This window comes from Lycorma delicatula, chromosome 11 (genome assembly GCF_047948215.1).
Source record: "Lycorma delicatula isolate Av1 chromosome 11, ASM4794821v1, whole genome shotgun sequence".
In the NCBI taxonomy this organism is placed as follows: Eukaryota; Metazoa; Arthropoda; class Insecta; order Hemiptera; family Fulgoridae; genus Lycorma; species Lycorma delicatula.
The window spans coordinates 60,738,841-60,763,225 of NC_134465.1; the positions used below are offsets into that span (position 1 = coordinate 60,738,841).

Below are 24,385 nucleotides of genomic sequence, written 5' to 3' on the forward strand. Positions count from 1 at the left end.
GAATTCATCTTAATTTTATAATACTTTGTGTTTATACAGTATTTAAAAAATTGTATTGAATACCATTTTACATACTGTAAATGGAGTCAGGATAAACCAGATGCGTGGATTCTTCATCTTATAATTGGTGATGGTCCAGCATATCCTTGTGGATAACTGCTGCGTAACGGTTCGTACCGACTCTGTGCGTTGTGCGGTATACGTCGGCAATTCAATCTAGTACATTATTGACAGTATTTTGGAAAATGGTCAGGGTCCAAAATTAATAAGCTATTTATTAAATTTCTTAAATCTGTAATGCTTTTGTGTGATTTTTTACATTCCTTACTTACTGGAAATGATTAGGAGTATTTACAGGATAACGCGTGTATCGCGTACCTATTTTTTGTTTTATCTATTTTAAGAATGTCTTATTTCACGAGTTTATTTATTCTTTTTCTGTGTGTGTTTATTTCAAACCGCAAGATTTAACTTTTATCTTTGTTACTTTTTACTCTTGTTTGTTAACACCCCCCCCCCCCCCGCCGCTCGTATAAAAAGACCTCTTAGTATTATTTCCATTTGTTATGTTTTTCGTTAACGAATTTCTTGATTCTTCCCCGTTTTCGTCTCGTCAGTTGTTATCGATGAATTCATGAGCTTTAGCGAGTTGTTTTTTTTTTTAAATGCTGTACTTCTACAGCGAATAAAGATGAGAAATTACAGAGAGAAAATAAGATTATATTATATAATCATATCATGTCACAGAAAAACCATGTAAACATGGTAGTAGCTATGTTGATTGAGCTGTAGCGTCGTACTCCGTCGCACCCCCTAAAAAATCGAAATGAAAAAAATCCCGAAAATCTTTTTTAAATTTATATCTGAAGAATATTTGCGAGTCCAAAAAATTAGACCATCCCCGTCGTGGTGAGGGGATATTTAGCCGGTCATGGCTCGCTTCGGTCGCCCTTCCCGTACTTAAGGGAGTAACGTAGATTTTGTTGATGGCGCGTACTGACATGTTTATGCTTGTTCACTTCACGAATGCGTTGATGGTTGACGACTTATTGTTCCTTTTTGTTTATTTTTACTTAACAAATATCAAGTGATAAACCCACCGGGTTGGTCTAGTGGTGAACGTGTCTTCGAAAATCAGCTGATTTCGAAGTCGAGAGTTCCAACATTGAAATCGTAGTAAAGACAGTTACTGTTATACGGATTTGAATACTAGATCGTGGATACCGGTGTTTTTTGGCGGTTGTGTTTTTCAATTAACCACACTTCTCCGAAATGGTCGACCTGTACAAGACTACACTTCATTTACATTCATACATATCATTCTCTGAAGTAATACCTTACGGTGATTCCCGTAGACTAAGCAGATAGCGTTGCGAGTTAAGTTCCTGATGTTACCATATTCGCTTTTTTCTCTCTCCATATCCGATGTTCTCGGTAATATATTTCGTTTGTACGAAATAACTCGTGAAAAAAATCACTTGTGTTCGTTTGTGAACAAATTGCTGTGTTTTGGCAGCAAATATTGTATGTAATCGCGAATATGAATCGGTTTTGAAGATTTCGAAAACCGAAAGAACGATGCCGTTGTAACAAATAGGAATGTCTAGCTGACGTTAAAGCGTGTCCGAATACACGGTCGCAAGGTTCCAAACTAAGTCTGGACAAAATATTACGTTTATTTATTCGTGGATTTTTGAAATGTCAGTTTGTTCACGTGAATTACAAATTAAGGCCGAGGGTAAATAGCAAAAAATAAACTTCGTTCAAGAAATAACTCGGCGAGTAATTTATTAGTAGATAACTATTTGTGCGAATTTCTTTGGCTCCGTAAAAAAAAAGTAGCCGGTCGGAATCCGTACCGTTACGTTATGGAAGGTAATCGCCGCTTTTTGGCATGTACAATAAGTCGCTTGGTTTTTGTAAGTGTAATTAGTATACTTTCCTACTGTAATACACTCTTAAAAAAAAAAAAAAATGTTACGTATTAATATGTAAATTTATCATATAATAAAATAGTAGTTAATGCGACGGGCCTATAACTATACCCGTTAACGCACGAATGCGAAGTAAAGTTACGACACGACACGAGCCTTGGCGAGTGTCGATAAACTTCCCGAGAGTGCATTAATGACCATTATAGAGTTGCATGCTGTATTTTTTGTACGGCTGAGAAAATATTGATGTTATTGATTTATATCTATGAAGAATTAATACACTTCTATACTAATAGGTTATTAAGTCCTAAGTTCTGCCTTTTCTTTAATATTGATATTTATTAAAGACATTCTTCCTCAAAATCCGACATATTTAACAAAATAAATAAATAGTGTAATACAGAAATTTAGTTTCCTATCGGTGTACTGTAAAATTAACCTCTGCTTGCTGACTGCTAAATCGAATTTAAAAAAAAAAAATCCTTTAATCCTTCTGATGGGTCAGTGGTTGAAAAGAGTAGGCTTTTGGGGCCTTTATTGTTTCCCCCTCAATGGGGGGTTTTTTTTTTACGTTACGTATTACGTATTAGTAACTGGTCGTGTTTAAACATGTCTGGTTACGGTACCACATTGGTCATCGCTGCCTGTAATCAGTCTGTGTTTAGTTATTGCGCTGTGAAGACGTCATTGTTTGGTTTAATTTGGGAAATCGGTTCATAGGAAACAGGCGTTGAATTTTTGCAACCGAAAGTGGTTTTTCATAATCCTCGACAACGGGCACGAGATGTTACATTTTTCTGATAAAAATGATTGATGGAGCAGTAAATTACCATTTGACACGATCATTTTATTTCATTTTTATCGGACTAAACGATATACAACCACCGCTTACCGTACAGAAGAATTAGGAATGAGTTACGATGCTGTGACCGACTGAAAAAACTACGTGCAGGAAGTTGCGGATAGTTTTATATAGAATACGGTAATAATAGGCGGTCCAAACACAACAGTTGAAATAGATGAATCCTGTTTCTTTAGACGCAAGTACAACGTCGGACGGATTTATTCACAGCGACTGGTGTTCGGTGGGATTTGTCGGGAAAACGGAAGAGTGTTTTTTGTACGCGGTCTCCGATCGTACGGCAGAAACATAAAGTCATTCGTGAATGTATTAGACATAACGACCGTATGGATATGTGGACATCTTATCAAGGTATTCCAAACATGAATTTTTAGCATCTTACAGTAAACAGTGCAGAGAATTTTGTAAATCCACAGGCGGGGCTGACAACCGGGGAGCGAATCGATGTGGTCTTCCACCGCCAAATTACGTTACAGAAACTAGTGCGGCACTATTAGAAAAATGTTAAGATTCTATCTTTGCGAGTTTATGTGGGGAAAACGTCGTCGGGGAAATGATTTGTTTGAGCGATTACTACAAGATGTAAATGCTTTTCGGCCTCCCGAAGAATAACTGGAATAACAGTACACGTAAAACATCTAATTTTAAAATGTCAATACGAAATGAGGGGAGAATAGAAAAGAGCCGGCTTTTGTTCGGTTGAACACCGGTATCATAATGAAAATTTGTTTCGTAATGGTGGCCTCATTTTGGTCCACGTTCCAGCTGCATAATTAAAACTAGAAAAAATATTAAGTCTGTTAATAATAAATTAATTAGGATAATTATTATTATTATTTATAGAATAAATATCACAAAAATTCATTTAATAAAAACTGGCGGGAGTGTAACGGAAGGCAACCATTTTATTTTATTTCTCACTACTGAATTTCAGTTTTATCTTGTGACGTTTTTGTTTATAAAGTCCCTTCTTAAAACGACCCTTTACTGTTATTTCCATTTTTTGTATCGTACGTTGAAAATTTCCGTTGTCTTTGTTTTTTTACAGTGTTTTCATAACATTTCGAAAATGTTTCTCATTCTCTATACTGCATTACATACTGTTCAGAGAGTTTTTCGGGATTTAAAAACAAAACATTTGTTATTCGCTATATATATATATATATATATATATATATATATATATAGAGAGAGAGAGAGAGAGAGAGTGAGAGAGAGGGAGGTAAACGAATTATTCTAGAAAATGTTTGTACGTAAAAAATACCTCCTTTATTAAGGAAGTTGTGCAAGTTAATAATATAAATCGACATATTTGGTCTGTTTATTTTTAGTTTTCTATGAAAGCAAAAACGATATGTTGTAAAGTAAATGATATAATTTGAACAGTTAACCTTACATTTTATTTATTTGGTTGTACAAAAATTAGTTATTTATTTTTTAAATGGTTTTAAATCATTATATTATATATCATGTTTATAATTAACAATTTGCATCGATCGAGTTCTCGAAAATTATTGTAATAAGCGCTTTGGGCAAGAAAGAGGAGACCTCTAATTTTTTATTGTAACGTGGGAAATTATAATGAATGTTATTTCTGACCCCTTCTCCTTTTTTTTTCTCTCTTTTTTATTTTAATGTTATATTTTTTTTTTCAGTTTTTGTTTCTCTTTTGTTATCCGCCCATGACTTTCACCTGTGATGGTGTCTTCGCTTGTCTTTTCACTTCGTTATTTGATTGTTGCTTTTTCTAGTACTCGTCTTTATAATGCGTTGCCAAAGATAATAGTAATAATAATAATAATTGTATTATTAGTTGCGTGCCTCATTTTGTACGCATTGTAAACTTTTACTCTTTCTTATTACTATTGTTATTATTTTTAGGTCGTATTATAAATGTGAATTCTCTCTCTGATATTTAATTTTCAATTTTTAATCGATTATTTTTTTTTTTAATTACTAGCTATCGATTTTTATGGGAAAAGTTGTCATAATGTTAAATTTATTATTTAAGTACTTAAAAACCATTATATTTTAAACATATGATAAAATTTATTTTTATTACTGTGGAAAATAAAATAAACTTTAACATAATACATTTTTTTTTTTAAATTATAACTTTTTGAAGTCCACGGCAAATTAAAAACAAATTATCCGGAACTTGCTGACCCTTAATTTGCATCAAACTTTGAAAAAAATTATAATTTTAAGTCCGTTTTAAAAAATTCAACAGAAACGCTGCCTGTTGGGAAAAACTACATAAAAACATGGGTCTTGATAAAATTTACAAAAGGAATACGTAGAAAAGACTTGAAAGCGATGAATACCGAGCGTTTTCTAAAGCTTTCAAGACTGGCGGAATATATATTACTGTTAATTTTTTTAAAGTTTTGCGCGAAAATATTTAAATACCAAAATACCGGTAAATAGCAGCACAATACAGAGTAATTACGATATAATTGGAAGAAAGTATCACCAATTAGTTATTATTAATTATTTATAAACTATTATTCTTGTTATTGTAAACGTATTAACTATTATGTTGCTATTAATCTTTATTATATAAACATTATAAACTATTTAATTATTGTTTTGGAAATTTTCTACTTCATGTATGTTAGAGAAAACTTGCCGAGAGATCCTTTCTCTATCTGATCATTGAGAGGTCCTCGTTTTTGTAGAACTGGTGGAATTCTTTTCTAAAAAGTAAAAAATTATAAATCGTCATCGAATTACGCGGATTTTATAAAAAAAAAAAAATAAGAAGGTTCCAACATACATCAAAGAAATCGAAATCCGTGCGAAACGAATCGACAGAGGTAACCTCTTACTTGATAACTGTTAAAAAATAAGAAAAAAGCTGACAACACAGCACAGGGAAAGTTCTGCAACTGTGGGTTGTTTCTGATGCACGGCTTACACACACACACACACACACACACACACACACACACACACACACACAAAACTTGATTTAAAATATCTTTTCTTTTTATATAAAGGTAATATTTTTTCTTTTATTTAATTCAATAATTGTAACTAAAGCGCGCGCGCATACCGTATTTAATTCGCGCGGGTGTAATGTACTAGCGGCGACGGTCGGCACTAACTAATGTAATTTCACAACTTAAAATTGAACAAATTTCGCTTGTACGGCCGGCAGACTGGTGTAGCCGCGAGGCTTAACGTACCGGGCGATCGAGTTCGAGACCCGGTCACACCGAGTTACTTTTTTACACTTTAAATATTATCCATTTTTTTAATTCTACCGCTCACTTGTGACGTCAGATCATTTTTTAGTGGTGGGATGCGAAAAAAAAATATATATATAAATTACGTCTCCTGTCGCGGTCAGTTTTTTGTTTTATTATATGTTTTTTTTTATTCAAGCAACCGGAGGCAGGTGCAGCCAGTCCCGTCGCACAGACAGTAACAGTGGCAGTGGATATATTGGTTGAGCCGTCGCGCCATACTCCGTCGCACTCCTTAAAAAAAATCGAAATTCTAAAAACCTCGAATGGTTTTTAAATATATATATGAAGAATATCGGCTAGCCCAAAAAAAAATAGACCATCCCCGTCTCGGTCAGGGGATATTTAGCCGGTCATGGCTCGCTTTACCCGCCCTTCTACTCAAAACAGCTCTGTTGCTTCGACCCCGCTGTGTTCATTAAATTAAGGGCTTGTGAAAATAATAATGATAAATAAAAATGAAAGCCTGTTCAATTGTTTAAAAAAGTATCGGTGTATTGTAATTACTTCAGAACTACAGTTTGGTCAGTACAGGAAACTTTGATCTAAGAATATGGTTTCAAAACAGTCGGCCTGAATCTTTAAAAATGTTAGTTATAACAGGTTACCTGTACAAAAGTACGGGTAGAAATATATTTTTCCCGGTTCTTTGGGTTACCCGACAAACATTAATAGAAAGTAACCGTACTTCGTTTTTCATATTTTTTTATAATTTATTAATTACTTTTATTTATTTTTAGTCAAATACCGACGGCAGATGCAGAGTGTGTCGCGTCCACTTAGTAACAGCAGTTGTGTTGGTCGAGACGCCGCACCGTTCACTGTCACACCCGTTAAAAAATCGTAATTCAAAAAACCCATAAATGGTTTTCAGATATTTATCTGAAGAGTATTTCTACGCCCAAATCTACTGAATATCTCGTTCAGTATAATCGGAAATTTGCAATCGTTTCCCAGTTTTTTTTACCTTTCTTCAGCTCTTTCAACGGCGAAATTGGAAATTGAAAATTGATTGTTAGTTATTTATATGAAAATTACACATACCAGAAATTAAGTTGATATCTTCACTTGTTACAGAGAAATAAAAAAAAATAGTAAATTTCATTGTTACCCCATTTTAACCTTCTAAATTCGGAATTTCCAAAAATCCTTTCTTAATATGAACTTAAACCTAAAGAAGAACTTGTATACAAATCTTCATCAATTTATCTAAAGTAGTTTTTGCTGGACGTTGATGAATCAGTCGATTAGGATAAGTTGCTTTATAGGTACGGTTAGATATATATTTTTTGAAGCGTTAATGTCTTCTTTGGACCGCGATGAAGCTTGGCTTGATGAATTTCATCCATTCTTCCTTCCCAGATTGTCTTCATTCTCTCACTACTAGCCGCCTTCTGTTCGTCAGTCCACTTTAAACCCGTCCCGCGTATACGTTTTTGTTCTTCAAATTATTACCGATTATCTTTTATCTGAAAACATCTTTGTCAGCTATCTATTCTTCCAGAATGCCCATTTCCACCAGATCACTTCCGATTTCCTTAACCCTTAAAAGTGGGTTGTGTTTCGTAAGATGATCAAAAATCAGTTTCGTCAGCCTGTTTGTTCCATACTCTTTAGGTGTCCATAAAATTTAGCTCTTCGTTTTCTTGCCGTCGGTCTGAAAGTTTTTCCGTATTCTTATAGAGCTTCTCGTTGCGCCGAAATCGCCACTCTCCTTCATTGTTTTTTCGCGGTCCTAAAATTTTCCGTAGTATTCTTCTTTTTCGCTTTTTGATCTCCAAATGTCATAAATCTTCAAACATGCCAACACTCAGCACGTACAAACATTTACCCCCCCACTTATTTTAGGGGATAATATATATGGGTTTATAAAAAAAAAAGTATATATATTTTTTTCAAAATGTTTATTTTTAAACAAGATGTAACGATCTAAAATGACCTTAAAGCAACATCAATTATTTTGAAATTGAAATAAAGGTTTCTACATTTTGGAAATCCCTCTTTCTTGGATTCACTAAGGGATATTCTTTGTTTTATTTTTAATTTTTAGGCTGCTTTTGTAACCGAAAATAATTTACGTTTTAAATTTAATTTGACTTTTCTGACTATATTTAATTAAATTTAATTTGACTTTCATAGCTCTGGAGCTATGCTGCAAGAATGAAAATAATTGGAATCGGTCAAAAAATGGGGTATGGGTTTTTATTTTTTTTTCATCATCCAGGAACCATCCCCCTAAAAAAAATTTGACAGTAATGTTGTTCGTACGTGCGTACGAGTGTTGGCGTGTTTGAAGTTATTGGATAAACCGATTTTGATAAAATTTTCTTTAGTCTCCTGTATTAGGGACAATTTTTTGGTACATTTTTGGGATGAATATCTCCAGTAGGTGGGTTTTTAAAAGTTTTTAATAACCCCCAATTTATATTAAGTTCACTACAGGCACGAATCACCATTTTAAAAATATTTTGCTCCAATTTTATCCTTACCCAAAAATCGAAAAAATTTATCTTTTTTTTATTTATTGCTTATTTTTAACTAGTTTTTTATTTTTTAGATTTCCTGCCCTAAGTTTAAATGTAAGCTACCAAAAAAAAATACGTATTTCATAATTCATTCTCCAGTTCCAAAAAAGGAAACTTACGTAATTTTTTATTTATTGTACATTTTTTTTTTAGTTTCTTCCATTTAACTTAGTGAATGGAAAAATAAAAAAAAAATTCTTGGAAGGTGATTTTGGCAGCGGGGAAGCAAAAAAAAAGTAGTTTTTGAATTTTTAAATCATTTTTGTTGATTTATTTAAATATATAATGATAATTTTACAATGAAACTTCATTAATTACCGTTACTTCAAAGAAAGGTAACTAATTTCAAGTGTAATTATTTTTGTACTATATAAAAACAAATAAGTGCCAGAAAACTATTACAGCATTGTTGCCAGTTTTTTTCTGGAACATTTTATTGGTTCTTTATTTACTATGCTTAGTATGGAGCAGCCGGTACTTTGAATTTTTTTGTTGGCACAATTCCATGTTGTGTACAACATGGAATCATTTTGTGTTTTTTATTTTTATTTATTTAGTATGAATTAATATTATTTTTTATTTAATCTACTCTGTCTTCTTCTGACTCTTAAATATCATTTATTTAATATGACAATTCATTTAGAGGTGTAATGTCAACTGATTTTTATTATAATTGCCGCCAATCCGCATTCCTTTTCACGTCTGTAATCATTAGACGTTCACCTCCGATTCTTTTCTAGGGTTTTCCGCGTTCATGTTTCGCTTCAAAGATTGATTTCTACTTAATTTACTAATAATTTGCTCGTGTTTAATGTTAATTGTTCTTACATATGTCGGCTACGTTTATAATAATTTTTAAAATTGAATTAATTCAAAATTTTTACGTAGTCTTTCCATTCTTGTTTTATATAATATTTTAAAATCCATAATTTTGTTGTACTTTTTAATGGCACTCCATTAAAAATTGACTGGTTTGATGCAGCTCTTCAAGATTCCCTATCTATTGCTAGTCGTTTCATTTCGGTTTACTCCCTACATCCTACATCCCTAACAATTTGTTTTAAATATTTCAAACGTTGCCTGCCTACACAATTTTTTCCTTCTACCTATTCCTCCATTATTAAAGCGACTATTCCAGGATGCCTTAATATGTGATCTGTAAGTCTGTCTCTTCTTTTAACTATATTTTTCCAAATGCTACTTTATTCGTCGATTTGCCGTAATACCTCTTCATTTATCGCTTTATCCACCCGTCTGATTTTTAACATTCTTCTATAGCACCGCATTTCAAAAGCTTTTCTAGTCTTTTCTTCTCAGGTACTCCGATCGTCCAAGTTTCACTTCCATATAAAGCTAAGCTCCAAACATATACTTTCAAAAATCTTTTCCTGACGTTTAAATTAATTATTGATGTAAACAAATTATATTTCTGCTTGAAAGCTTGTTTCGCTTGTGGTATTCGGCGAATCCATCGGCTTTGTCCATCTTTAGTAATTCCCAAATAACGAAATTCTTCTACCGCTGTTATCTTTTCTGTTCCTATTTTTACATTCAGTGGTCCATCTTCGTTATTTCTATTGCATTTCATTACCTTCGTTTTGTTCTTGTTTATTTTCATACTTGCGTAGGACTTCATCCATGCCGTTCATTGTTCCTTCTAAATCCCTTTTACTCTCGGCTAGAATTACAATGATATCCTTCATAATAACTGTATGAGATTATTGGACAGTTATTTACTGACCTATATATATATATATATATATATATATATATATATATAGAGAGAGAGAGAGAGAAAATAAATAAAAATAATGAAGTAAAGCAACTGTAATCTACTATTTTAATATTATTTATATTCTTTAAATAAGAAATGTCGCGGCATAGTAATCTAGTGACGTTAACTCCCAGTACTTTTTGAAACCTATAAGTAAGCCTCAACTAAGTAGGATTGATGTGATCTAACATTAAGAAGCGTGCTGCAGATAGTATTTGTTTTATTTTTATTAGGATTAGGATTAATGCGGTTTTAAATGACAGGCAATTTGCTTTTAGGTTTAAAAATTAACAAAATAATAATAAATCACAGTTTTTATATTTTGGAAATTGTTTTCAACATCACTATGGTGCCTACGGTAAGGCTTTTACTGGTCGCTGCCAGTAATTTTATCTATTTCAAAGTTTGGTTGAACAGTATAAGAGATCAAGATAGTGAAACAATTTGAGATAATCGTTTAGCGAAAGTTTGTCGGTAAGGTATTTCCGAAGTTTGGTCTTGTATCTTGAATTTAGTGATTCGTCTCCATAGAGGTTTTAAGCGGTTTACTTTTGATGAAATAGTGCGGTACCGTTCGTATTTTTTTTTCTGTTTAGCCTCTGAAACCATCGTAACTCATTACTTTGAGGATGAATGAAGATGATATGTATGAATGTAAATCTAATGTAATCTAAATGTAATCTTGTACAGTTCAGGTCGATCGTTCCTGAGACGTACGGTTAATTGAAACCGGATTCACGATGATGTAGTATTCAAATCCGTATAAAAGTAAAACCACCTTACTTTTATACCGATCATCTAGGGGGGGTGTAGTCGACGGCGTGTTAATATTAACAAATGTACATTTAGTGACGTGTTATCCCGCGATAATCACGGAATCACATCGTCGATCGAACCGATCACCGGTTCAAAGGGAATCAGTAATGGGGGATGGATAAATTAAAATCGAAAAAGAAATATTTTTAAATGAAGTTTAGGATTATCAGATCAGCTGTTAAAAGAGAGTTGCGGCAGTTGAAAAAAAAATGTTAAACGGTGAGGAGTTCGTGCCTAGGTTGAGAATACAAATTACATATTACGGAGAAGCTGAATAGTTCTTGAGAAAAAAAGTCGGAATGATATCATAAGCCGTTTTGAAACAGATGTACGAAGAAAATGGAGGGAGTCTCCAAATCCGATGTTGATGAAAGCAAGAATATAACGTAAAGAAGAGAGGATTAAACGGTCGCGTTTAATAATTACGATTTGGTTTGGTGTATTATACTTAGTAGAAATTTATTTAAGCGGTTAATAAGCTTGCTTTAAACGACTGTTTATTTATTGCAATAACTAGAGACCGGATTATATGCAACATAAAACGCGTGAAATATGCATGAAGAATGCTTAAAATATGCATGAAAAGTGTCCAAAATATGCAACTTTATAATAAAAAAATAGTTATTTTTAGTTTTTTTTTATTTCAAAATCAGCATACCATTAGTAAGTAGTTGAATAACATATCGATAAATTCGATTATTAACAATTATTTAACATTTTGTTACTTTTGTAAACGTAAACCATCAGGTACTGTTCCAAATGTTCGGTAGTAAGATTTTTGTGTCTTCTATCTCTCAAAATATTTTTATAAGTGGCAAAGGATCGTTCCACATCGACTGAGGTAACTGGACAATATTTGAATTTGGGTGCTATGTTAGCACTTATTGTTGCTGGCAAAGGTTCACCCGTCCCGTTAATAAAACTATTAATTTGACACAGAGGTTCAAAGCCTGGATTATTTTTCAAATTTTTCTTTAAGTTTATCGGGAATACGTCTGGCAATACGGAGTTCATTTGGCGGATTCAGTTTACACCAGACCTTCGGTTTCAAGCTTTTTAATACTCGCAGATATGTGGGAAATATGAGTGCTTATTAAGCTGGTTTTTTTTTACTGGAATAAATGCTTCCCTGGACTAACAAACAGCCATAGCCTCTGTAGTATCAAAGTCGTTTATTACACCTTGGATGGACTCTATATGCTCATTGTGAAACAGTACAGCTGCAATCTACGTTCTCCATCGAGTTGCCACCGGTTCGGGAGGTAAAGGCACGTTTGGCAGTTTATTTTTATAGGCCTTATTGCGAGCAGGTGCCTTAAGAAACACTTTCTTTGTTGATGAAGTCGGTTTATTTATTTTCCCAAACGTGGATCTTACTTCTTCAGCGAATCGATGTACTCCGTGAGCAACGCACGTCACATGAATCAAATTGCGATAAAATACTTGTAGGGTTTTGGCTGCCTTGTTATTATAGGGGGACCCAGCATCTGACAGAAATATAAACACTCTTTCATCTGCAGAAAATTCGGGAAATATTTTTTTAATACGTTCATTCACAAATCTGGTGATCTGGTATATTTTGATTCAAGCAATATTTTCGCAGAAGATCTTTGAAGGTAGAATTTGTAGGTTTGTGAAGAGGAATATTACTTGTAAGCAATGCTTTACATAAATCCATGTTGAAGTGGTTTTTTTGTTTACATTTTGAAATGAAATCACTGCTACTTGCCGCCGTTATAAGTTCTTGTTGTTCTTTTGCAATCCTGCCTTTTGAAGACTTGTCTTGACATGCTGGTCTATTTGAAATTTTTTTGTGCACGAAATATTTTTCTCGCAAACTCGATAATATAAGACATTTCCGTCGTAGTAAACGTTTCAGGATAGTCGACTATCTACGAAGAGGCACTTTTTTTTCGGGAGACATGGTACATATTAAACTTTGCTCAAATAAATAAACTAACGCAATAAGCTCGTCAACAAGAACTTGCGTAATTTAGTTTCCTAGTGGGAGGAGTGCTGCAGTAAGCCTGCGCAACGCAGAACGGTATCGTCCGTCTTTGTCTCGGGTGAGTCGAGACAAAGTGGTTCTATTCGGCCTCATAATAATATTATCCTACCAAAACTATAGACGCGCGGCTGGTATGCACTGTAAGAGCCGTGCGACTAATAGGTTTGGCCGGCTACAACGTAAGATTTCATTTATTAACTAGGTACCCTACCGAAAAATATATAGCGAAAATATGCATCATTACTAGATTTCAAAGAAAATATGCAATAACCGGTGAGAATGGGCTTAATATGCAAATGCATGTAATCCGGTCTCTAGCAATATCATTAACGCTAATAAAATGAATGAAAATGATTTTGATAATGAGGGAAAACTGAGAACAAAACTAATTGACAGTAACTTTATCGTACAGTTAATTAAAACTATAATTCGCTTTAAATTATTTGCTATTTGAAGCAAATTTTACTACACGAAGTATGAACTATAAAAAAAAAAAAGTTTATTTACATTACAAAAACCAATTAAAACAAATTGATCAAATTTGATTGATTTTCACTTTTTATCGTGGTCCTCTAATAATAAAGTTATTTATTTATTTTTTACAATAAAATGATAAATCCAAATTTAATTGTTTTGACATAAAAATTAATTACTCCATTAATATTATTACTACAAGTTGAATTTCTTTTTTAGCCTCTTCTATACGCGTTTTATTTATTTTTTTGATAACTATTATGAGTAAACGTTTATCTTAGGAAATAGAAAAATAAATATCTAGTATAATTAATATAAAGAAAAAATTTCCATAAACTTAAAAGAGAAGCACGAATTATTTACACGTAATGTGTTACATTATTACAGAGGATATTGACACAAAGAGAGCCTCCATCAGTTGTAAAAGTAAACTCATCATCTCATATTTGATTAGAAACGATCGAAGTTTCGCTACATTATACGTTATTTAATTTTAAACAGAACCTTTCGGAATTTGGTTGTAAGGAGAATAGTGTGAATTGTACGGAAATTGTTGCGAACAAGAAAATGTCTTGATCGCACGTACCCGACCGGAAGAATTGGCAAAGAGTATATGAAAAAATGACAACAGTTGTTAACACTTTCCTGTTACTCGGCTTACACGCGCATACTCTCACAACTTAATTAACTCAGTGCTACACTAGCACTCCGTGTGGTGACAGGGGGTACTATTGACGCAGTATACCCACTTAGTCACTTAGTTTAGAGCACTTTTTCGGGGGGGGGGAGTGCGATTTTTCAAACGTTTTTTTGGAAATATTATTTTCTAAATTGTTAAAAAATGTGCTTAAAAAAAATATGTTAATTTGTCGAAATCTCCACATGTTGATGGGGTGAACTTGCACTACAGCCTCAACTCCTCCTTGACCTTTAAAGTTGAAAATTTAATGGATTTAATACGTAGAAGTAATCTGACCAAGTTTGGTCAAAATCGGTCCAGTAGTTCTGGAGATATTAGGTGATTTAGATTGCGACACCGTATACACACGCGTACGTACGAACATTAACAACCGGAAAATTTCCATCCGGTTTTTTGGGTTCCTTAGGGAAAACCAATCAAGATCGGGTAAAAACCGCATATGCCTAAATTGGACCGATTACAATAATTTCCCTTCTACAGCTATAGCTCTATCTAGGAGGAAAAGTAAAGGAAAAGGCGGTATATCTGATAATTATTTTAGTAAGGTTCCAGATATTTTTTAGTTGTCACAATATTCTTTGAAGTATTTCGATGATTTCTGATGTGAAATATCTTTTAGTTTTTTTTCGATTATCCTGATATTGTCAAACAGGTGTCTGAACTCGTTTTGAAGTTTTAGTGTATTCATTTTTAAACATATTTAAGCCTTTGATGTTTTTCGGTTGAAGGTAAAAGCATAATTTCCTTTAAATAAAATCGAACGACCTTTGAATGGTTTAAATGGAATACCACGTATTACTTGACGTTTCTTGTTGCTTTACGCACCGCGATGTATATACACATCTGTTAATCTATATTTTATTTAAATTTTAAATTGTAATTTTTATATAACATACTTTTAAAAATTATTCTACTGATATTTTTCCGGTGTGAAACAAAAAGGTAAAGTTCAGGAAACACGAAACAGAGTTACTACTAATTTTGAAATGTAAATGATTCTTCAATAAATTGCGGATATACATGCTAAAATGCAAAGAGTAACGTAATAGGTTCGATTATCACTTTAATTTCTTCTGCTGATATGCTGAACTAATATGGTATCCGCAAAAGTCCATTCGGTTAAATTATATTTTCAGTAAAACATTCCCCAATTAATCGATAATTATAAACTATAGCTATAATTATGACTAATTATTATAACTATATAATTATACTATATACTATTAGTATAAACTATATGTAACTCTACATCAAAGCTGTAGAGTTCTGCTTCAAGAGGAAGGTAATCGGTGAAAGAATGGGGTATGGATTTTTTTTTAAACATTTCTCGAAGTTTCATGAGCCAGGTACCCCAAAAAGCCAAAAAAAAGTTGGAAGGGGCCACGTACCTTTGTTTGAATGTTTGAAGCTTAATAACTTTTGACTTGATCAACCAATTTTCATGGAATTTTGTACAGAAAATCGTGTTTATGGGGGGGAGGGGGATAATTTGTTGATGAGATTTTGGAATCGATTCTCAAAGAGATGGGGTGATAATTTTTTTGAGAGTTAATTTTCTCAAATTATTGCAAACATAATCCCACGGTATCTTAACTGTACGTGCGTGCGCGCTTCTTACTTAAAAAAAATGCCTCCAATAATTCCCCTTCCCCAAAAATTTAAAAAGCTGTCTTTTAATTTATTGAATATTTTTTAACCAAATTAATTTTATTTTTTCTTAGGAGTAGTAGTGGAATAATACATGTAACGCCCTCAAAAAAATAAAATAAAAATACTTTGTGGATGGGTAACTGATCAAAGATTATAAATATAGATTTTTGAATCTTTTAAAACTTTTTTGGTTTATTAAACTTTTTTTAATCGTACATGAGCTTAAAAAAGTGCATACGAGGTGCGACAATAAAGTAATGAGACTGATGTGAAACAAATTTTGCTTACCGTTTTAGTCATGTTTAGCGTTGTCTCCATCAAAGTAGTTCCCCTCTGATTGCACACACTTATTCCAGGGCTTCTGCCATTGATGGTAACATTTCTGGAACTCATCTTCTGTAATATCCTCCAAGACCCTCGTCATCACAGCTTTTTGGACATCTTGTGTTGTTTGAAAATGGTGTCCCTTGACCGCCATTTTGACTCTTGGAAATAGAAAAAAGTCGCACGGAGCGATATCTGGTGAATAAGAAGGTGGCTGTGGTAGTACTGAAATTTGTTTTGGTGTTAAAAATTGCTGTACTGACAGAGCAGTATGGGATTGCGCATTATCGTGATGCAGAATCCAATTATCAGCGATGTTGGCACGGACACGAAGAACTCGTTTACGAAGTCTTTCTAAAATTTCTTTGTAGAAATATCGGTTAACCGTTTGTTCAGGAGGCACCCACTCTTTACGAACAATTCCCTTGGAATCGAAGAAGCACACAAAGCATGCATTTCACTTTTAACTTTGACATGCGAGCTTTTTTTGGTCTGGGTGATCCCTTTGAGCACCATTGCGAACTTTGGCGTTTTGTCTCTGGATCGTATTGAAAAAATCAAATCTTCATCACCGGTGATAACACGGCTCAACAAATCTGGATTGATTTCCGTTTGCTCTAACAGATCGGCTGCCACATTTTTCCGTGTTTCTCGTTGTTGTTGCGTGAGATTTTTGGGGACCATTTTTGCACAAATCTTTCTCATACAAAGATCTTCAGTTAATATTAGACGAACCGTTTCTCGATCGATGTTGAATTCTTCTGCTATCATACAAAATGTTTACCCGTAATAAAGAGTGAAAACCGTATGAAATCTGGTTTAGGGAAAATTTGATCAGGGCTAGTTAATTTGTTTTTCCTCGTCCCCCCTCTCCTTTTAACAGGTGATGCAAGGAAACAAAAGTTGACGTGAGCTACAGCATCGCTTTTTCCCTGATGTGGAATTATTTTGCTAATTTCACACATATCTTATATTTACAGTATTTGATTGGTTTTCGAGAATTAAAGAAACTTATTTCCTACATTGTATTTGCGTCATCAATTGTATTTGCGTCAACATTTTCCCATCAATTTTTTTTTTTACAACAAAAAATCAAATTTTTTTAATGCTGTTAATGTACCATATGTTCGCCGGTTACTTAGAATATAGCGTCTCAGTTTGTAAACGAATGTTTATAATTATATTACGTGTGTTAGTTTGTATTTTTATCCATCACTTTGTGGATGGATAGGGCAGAATAAATATTCTTCTTTAAACGGAAATCGGAAGTTACGTCAACCCTCTACCCCTCTTTAAAAGGTAACGGCAGGTGTTTATGTAATGATGATAAAAAATTATAAGGCGGAAAAAAAAGTGTAAGACTTGTGGAAACAGATGTGTAAAACACCTGGCATATGTACCATCAACATTATACGTAATATTAATAGTTCTCTATTGCGGATTATGTTCAAGTCTGACTATATGATACGCCCAGAATAAGGAAATTGGATTTTTTATTTCATATCGGTAATTTCTTGTTCTTTTTTCCGTTTTGTTTTGTAATTGTTTTATTTTCTTCATCATCTGTTTGATATTTTCTTTTGTTATCAGTTAAAAACATCGTTCTTTCCCCTTTATAGTCCGTAAAAATAAAAAATGTTTAGCGCCAGCATGCAGTAATTATATGATGACCGCATTTAGTTGAAACACCTGTACACGAACTGCTCGATTTTGTAATCATCCTCACCTGCAGTTTTTTCGTAATTCTATTTTTTGTTTGTATGTGCGCGCGAGCGATTATATTTATGCTGAGCGTCTATTAAATACGGTGTAAACTTTGAGAAACGGTTCAATAATTCAAAAAAAAAAATAAAATAATACGAATAAATGTTCAACTCCCTCGTTTTCCGTCTGTCTGGTATTTTTTTTTCTATAAAAATTTACATTTGGATAATGTATTAAGCCAAATTTGTGGTGTATTAATCAGAAAAAAAGCTGGCAAAGTATCGCATGACTTTTCGGGCTATTAATAATAGAAATTAAGTGTTAGAACCAAAAAACGGAAAACAAAATTTTTAGAGGTAGGGAATAAATTTTAAGATATATAAATAAAAGCCTTATATAACCCTTTTGCAGATTTGGATGTAAATTCAAATAGGTTAGAAATTCACCAAAAAATCTCGATTTCCATGTTTTTTTTTTATTTTCTTTAATAAAATGAAATTTTATAACTTAAAATAAATATTATTGAGGAATAAAAAAAATTCCACCACGTTTAACAGTTTATTAAAAAACGGCGAGTGCTTTTAAATTTGATCAGCAAAAAAAGTAAAGTATAGTATAATAGTACTTGAATATTATTTCCCCTCTTAATTAATTTGTATACTTTTATAAATTTTATATGACATCGTAATTTTAAAAAGTGAAATGACTGAAAATTGTTACGCGAAACATTGTTATAAAATATTTTTTGTTGAAAATGTAATGTTTATTTTTTTATTAAATTTTTAAGTGGTAATTAAATTGTAATAAATGATAGCTTTACTTATTTAAGTGTATTATTTATTTTTTATTTGCTTTGTGCAAGATGTGCGCTGCCCACTGATTTTATCAAGAAGTTTGATAAAACGAGTCTGCCCATTTACTGTGCCATACATTTTTTTGTCCACTTTTAAATTTACACAAACAAACTCACCATTTTTACCTCAATTCTTACTCTAATAAATTATTATGTATTTCTGCATGAAATTGTATCGTACCGGTCAGAGGTAAGTAATATTGTGGTGGGGGAATATAGGGCAGGAGGTAAATTATTACGTCTAGACACGTGGGGTTGTTGTTGACCCAGTTTTATCTGTTTTCATCATCCCTCTTTTGAATTCATAATGTTTTATTAAGGTTTTATGTTATCTTACCTAATTATATTAAATGTATTTGTTCTAAATTAAAAATTTCTGACCCCGTTTTATGCCTCTTGGAATTAAACTCATAAAGTTGGTAAAGTCTTGTTTGACTCCTGGCTATGCTGGTCAAGTGATATTGTACCTCGCACAATTTTTTTGTTGCTAAATCTTTTTCTGTAGTTTACGTTCAGGGTCTGTAATTTAAAAAAAAGAATTGTTTACATTTCATGTATATATATATATATATTTATATATATACACACACACACACACACACACACACACACACACACACACACACACACACACACACGCACACACACACACACACACACACACACACACACACACACACACACATATGATGTAATCATTTTTAAATTGAAGCAAAATAACTAAAATTGTGCATTTTAAGAAGTGGTGATTGATTTTTAAAAAAAGTGTCTTGGTTTACTTTTATATGAATAATAGGTTACAAATTCGTTTTAATAAATTTTTCTCTAAAATTCCTCTGGAGAAAATTGAAGTTACATTTTTCATGTTACCTCTTCCCCCTGAACAAAGTTTTGAAAAAATTTCTACGATCAATAATTCCATATATAGAAAATATTTGGGGCAAATATGAAAAAAAATCTGTTTTGTCAATCCTGAAATATATGGTTTTCTTCACAAAATCATCAATGCATGTATGACTGACTGGTTAACAAATAAATACTGTTTGGTACTTACGTCCCTAGTTATTGTATGGAAATGATGTCTTTTATTGTAATAAACAGTTCCAGGAATGCAAAATTTTCAATTTTACATTCTGAAATCTAAAAAATAAAGAAAATTAAAAAAAAAGTTAATGAAAAAATTGTATAAAAATTTAATGAACTTGTGTTTTTTCTCCATGGAAAGGCTTTCAAGAACCATGCAAATATCATTTATTAGTTTTTCTTCTAGAATTTCTTCATTTTTTCAGACAGTTTAGTTTTTCCTTCTTTAGTCTATTCTACTCTGTTCAGTGGTTTTTTTTCATCTATATAAATATTTAATTCAAAAAATTTATTCTGTATTACTTTTTATCTATACAGTCATGTTCTCTGATGTTGAACTTTTTTAGCGCTTCTTTCATCTTTTAACATAGCCGTCTTGAACTTTATAATTCTAGAGTTTGTCGAAGATCTGTTTGTTTAGCCTTGATTGGATTATTCGCACCATGTGTCTGTAGAATTAACCACATGTCGTTATTCTCTTAATGTTACTTACAGGTCTTTAATTTTATCGTACATCTCTTTATTTAATCTTTGTCTTAAGACCTTCTTAGACCATAAATCCTCCTTAAAATTCTTCTTTCAACTTTGTCTAGATTTTCTATCCAGTTATATTTATAGTTTCCATGCCGTACAAGATTACTGGTATTACAACTTTTTTTTTATTGCCTTAATTTTGTATTTATACAAAGGTTCTTTTTAATGTAAATATTATTTGGGTAAACGTTTAGTAGTAATTTGTTTTTTTTAGGTTTCAGTTGCTTGTCTACCTGTTGGGTGTCTACTGATTCTTTTTCCAATATATTTAAAATAGTCCATGTTCTTGATCTTGCTGTATTTTTTTCTATTGTCTTTTTGGGGTATTTACTGGCTCTTGTTTCTGTCTTTGAAAAGGAGATCTGCAAGCATGTTTTTTCAGCTACTTCTTTCATTCGGTTAATTTGGTTGATTGCTTCTTGTTGTAAAGAGCAATAACTTCTAATTATAATTAATCATTTATAATAAGTTTATTAAATATATATATATATATATATATATATATATATATATATATATTAAACTTCTTATTTATAATAAGTTGATGAAACAATATATATTTATGTAATAAATATTTTAAATTATCGTATCTGTTGTGATACAGTAAGGCTAAATTCATTCCTTTTTTATATTCAGCTTACAGATATGAGCATAAGAGTTTTTTTTTAATTATTAAATTACTCTTAGACTTTTAGCGATAGTTATTTAAAAAATTGTAACTGGAAAACTTCATGAAGCCAGATGAGAAAGTAGTATTTATTTTTTGCACATTACATATACTCATAAAGTTAATTATAATAAAAAAAAGGTTTCCTAAAAAAAGTTTTTAGAAAGATAGATTTCAGTAGCGAAATGAGATGAGATGTTCAGTTAACAGAAAAGTGATGGGAATACATTATTAAACCTCCCTTAAATTTTATGATGTTTTGTCCGGGACTTTTTTCTGTTTCGTAAAAATAAAATAAGAAAATTATTATGATTGTTTTTAATGTTCCATTTTAAATGAATTAATGACAAACAAAATTGATTTTCGAATATATTATTATATAAAAGAGAGTTTTTGTAACATACTTGAACAAATTTGTTAATTTTTTATTTCTATTTTATAATCTCGATGTACACTTTATCGACTAGTTTTATCAGTAGTCCATTATTGATTTTTGTCAATAAATAATGCAGTCCTTATACAATTTTTTGTTTTCATATTAACTTAGATGTTTTAAACAAATATTACTGTGATAAGTTGTATAGATAGGAGGATTGATATCCTGTAACTGCTTAGTGAATGTTTCTATCCCTCTCTTTCTCCCCTCTTAACCTCCCTACCCTGAATTTCATTCTGTTTAATGCTTCGGTAGCCTGTTATTGAATCGGGTCTTTACCGGCTTACTACCCTTTCATTCCTCTTTGTTCCCCTCTTTTTTGTTGTTTCTAACATGGTTTGATGTGAGAAGGGAGGATTTTAAATAAAAAAGGGAAGTTACTTATGTTTAATACTCCTGTGACTCATACGGTACATGATTGATCGACTAGTCAGTGCATTGATTGTTGCTTCGATGCACTTCATTTTAAAGTTATTCATTTTTTCTGTATTGAGTGAGGTTGATCTGTTTTTCATAGCTGAAGATATTTCTTAAATTTTTTCTTTGTATGTTTAATAGATCTTTTTATAATGATACAAATATAAAATTATTAATGGTACAAGGTGTCGGCAAATCAGCCAGGCTTAAATTGAATAATTAATATTGCAGTAATTCATCACTGTTTCCAACAGATCGGCTGATCTTACATTCATTTCTTAACAAGGGTTTATTATTTTTCAGCTCATGATTTCATTCATTTCACTTGAAAATATTTGAAAAAACAGCATCTGTGGTCGTAAATAAAAAAAATTACTGTAGGAAAATTATTCTTTAGTGAGCTTTTTATTGGTGAGATTAGGTTTTTTGTGTCGTTAACAAGAAGAAAAAATTTGTTTTTTCCCCCATACAAAAGTCCTTCAGTGGATTTTCACAGTAGAATACATTATTTTTTCTGTTACTATATTCCAATAAGCTTTATTTACCTGTGAAGGTGTAATACACCTTCACAGGTAAATGAAGTTAATATGGCAGTAAAGTCATTGGCATAATATGGATGACTAATAAGTCATCCATATTATGCCAATTAATCTTTATTTAACGAAAGTTAATTTTATGATTAATGTAAAATATGAAAACTAAAAACAAAATAAGAACTATAAATAGAAATCTTTGATCAAAATGTTTTCATAGAAAAAACTTCACTAAGCAAGGTGAGTGGCAACTTCAAAAAATTAATATTTTAAGTCTTAAATCTCCATTTCAAAAATACATTCACGTTTAAAAAAATTCTGTCCCGGAGTATTTAGTATTTTGAAAGTTAAGTTGTCGAATAGTTAATTCATCAGATGGGGGGATAATTCTATCTAGTTTTATGTTTCAATTGTAGTGCTTTTGGGCATAAGTCATCTAAGTATTGTATCAACTTGAAATTTAAGGTCACAGTTATACTAGCCAGGTAATACCAGAATATCAAATTATTTGGATTTATTTTTTATTTCCTTGGGGTATTCAACCATTGAATATTCTTAGTGGTAGGAAAGCTTCTGGTCCTTGAAAAGATTGATTCCAGCTACAGTTACAATTTTTATCACAGCAGTGTTATTTCTAGAATTGTGATCAGATTATGTTTTATGATGAAATTCAGTCAATTTGCTTAATTAGAACATTCTATCCCAGTTATTTTTAATTTACAGTTAACATAGCATATACATATATTAGAATTACATACTATCTCGGTTTGATAATCTATAAAAACTATTTGTTGTTATAACTAGATTAGCAAAGTGGAGTTATTTGTGCCTTATTGGGCTTGGGACCTGTTTGCCAGAAGCGAAGAAAATGCAGATATGAAATAAGTGCCTTAATTAAAATATAATTTTACTACTACAGAAAGCGTAGTTATTAATGAAGAGGTGTAATTTAGAAATCTGTTCATTTTCTTTCTTCTTCTTTATAACTACAGGTTGTTATTGGGATAATTATATTTTTAATTTATTGTAGTGCCATGGGTTATTAAAAGTTTCTAATTTAACGGATGGTTGGAGCAATATGTAATGTAATTTGATGCGATAGAAGAGGAAATTTATATTTGCGGATGACTTCAATTCTTTTCTAGTGGTTCTCATTTGTTGTAACCAGTTTGCTTGCTTGTTGTTATAATGCATTCAAGTGTATCCTGTTTATGTATTATTGTTTACAATTATGCATGCGCAAGGATTTACTGCACACATACACCGCATATAACAATAGTTTGGTCCCTCATGATAAGCTTTTGTCATCCAGTTGCTATTTATATACTAGTTGTTTCCCTTTGGAAAATAAATGTACAATTGTTACCCTTATTGTTTGCCCCCTACCTGTTTCATTACCATCTAAATTTTTTTTACGTATTAATATATTTATGCAATTATAAATCTGTTATAAAGATAATAACAGATAATTTCAGGTTTGTTCACCTGATTTTTTTATTCCCACCTTTAATTCTGTGCATTCTGTTCAGCTCCTGATTTTCCTCTTAAAACAAGAAGAAAAAATCCTTTGGTTTGTGTGTAAAGGTCATTACTTAAAAGGTGTGGAAGTCATATTTACATTCTATGGAAGCAATGATGTTCGCTATTCAATAATATTAAGAAGAAACTTTTTGGTGCAAATATTAACAAAGACCATTTTGATAGTCTTGGCGTATTGATGTACAGAAGTACGTTTGGTTCAGTAAAGAAGATGAGAAATCGTTTTACTTTTTTTACGTATGATTTTAAACTTGGCATGGAATGTTAGTTTTTTCGAGAACGGTTAAGCTGCTTTTGGTGTAAT

General features: G+C 31.9%; 1 protein-coding gene across 2 annotated transcripts in view; it reads left to right on the forward strand.

Annotated features, from left to right (window-relative positions):
* Window positions 1-24,385, forward strand: part of lilli (AF4/FMR2 family member lilliputian) — a 629,406-nt gene that overhangs the window by 574,619 nt on the left and 30,402 nt on the right. The window lies entirely within an intron of this gene.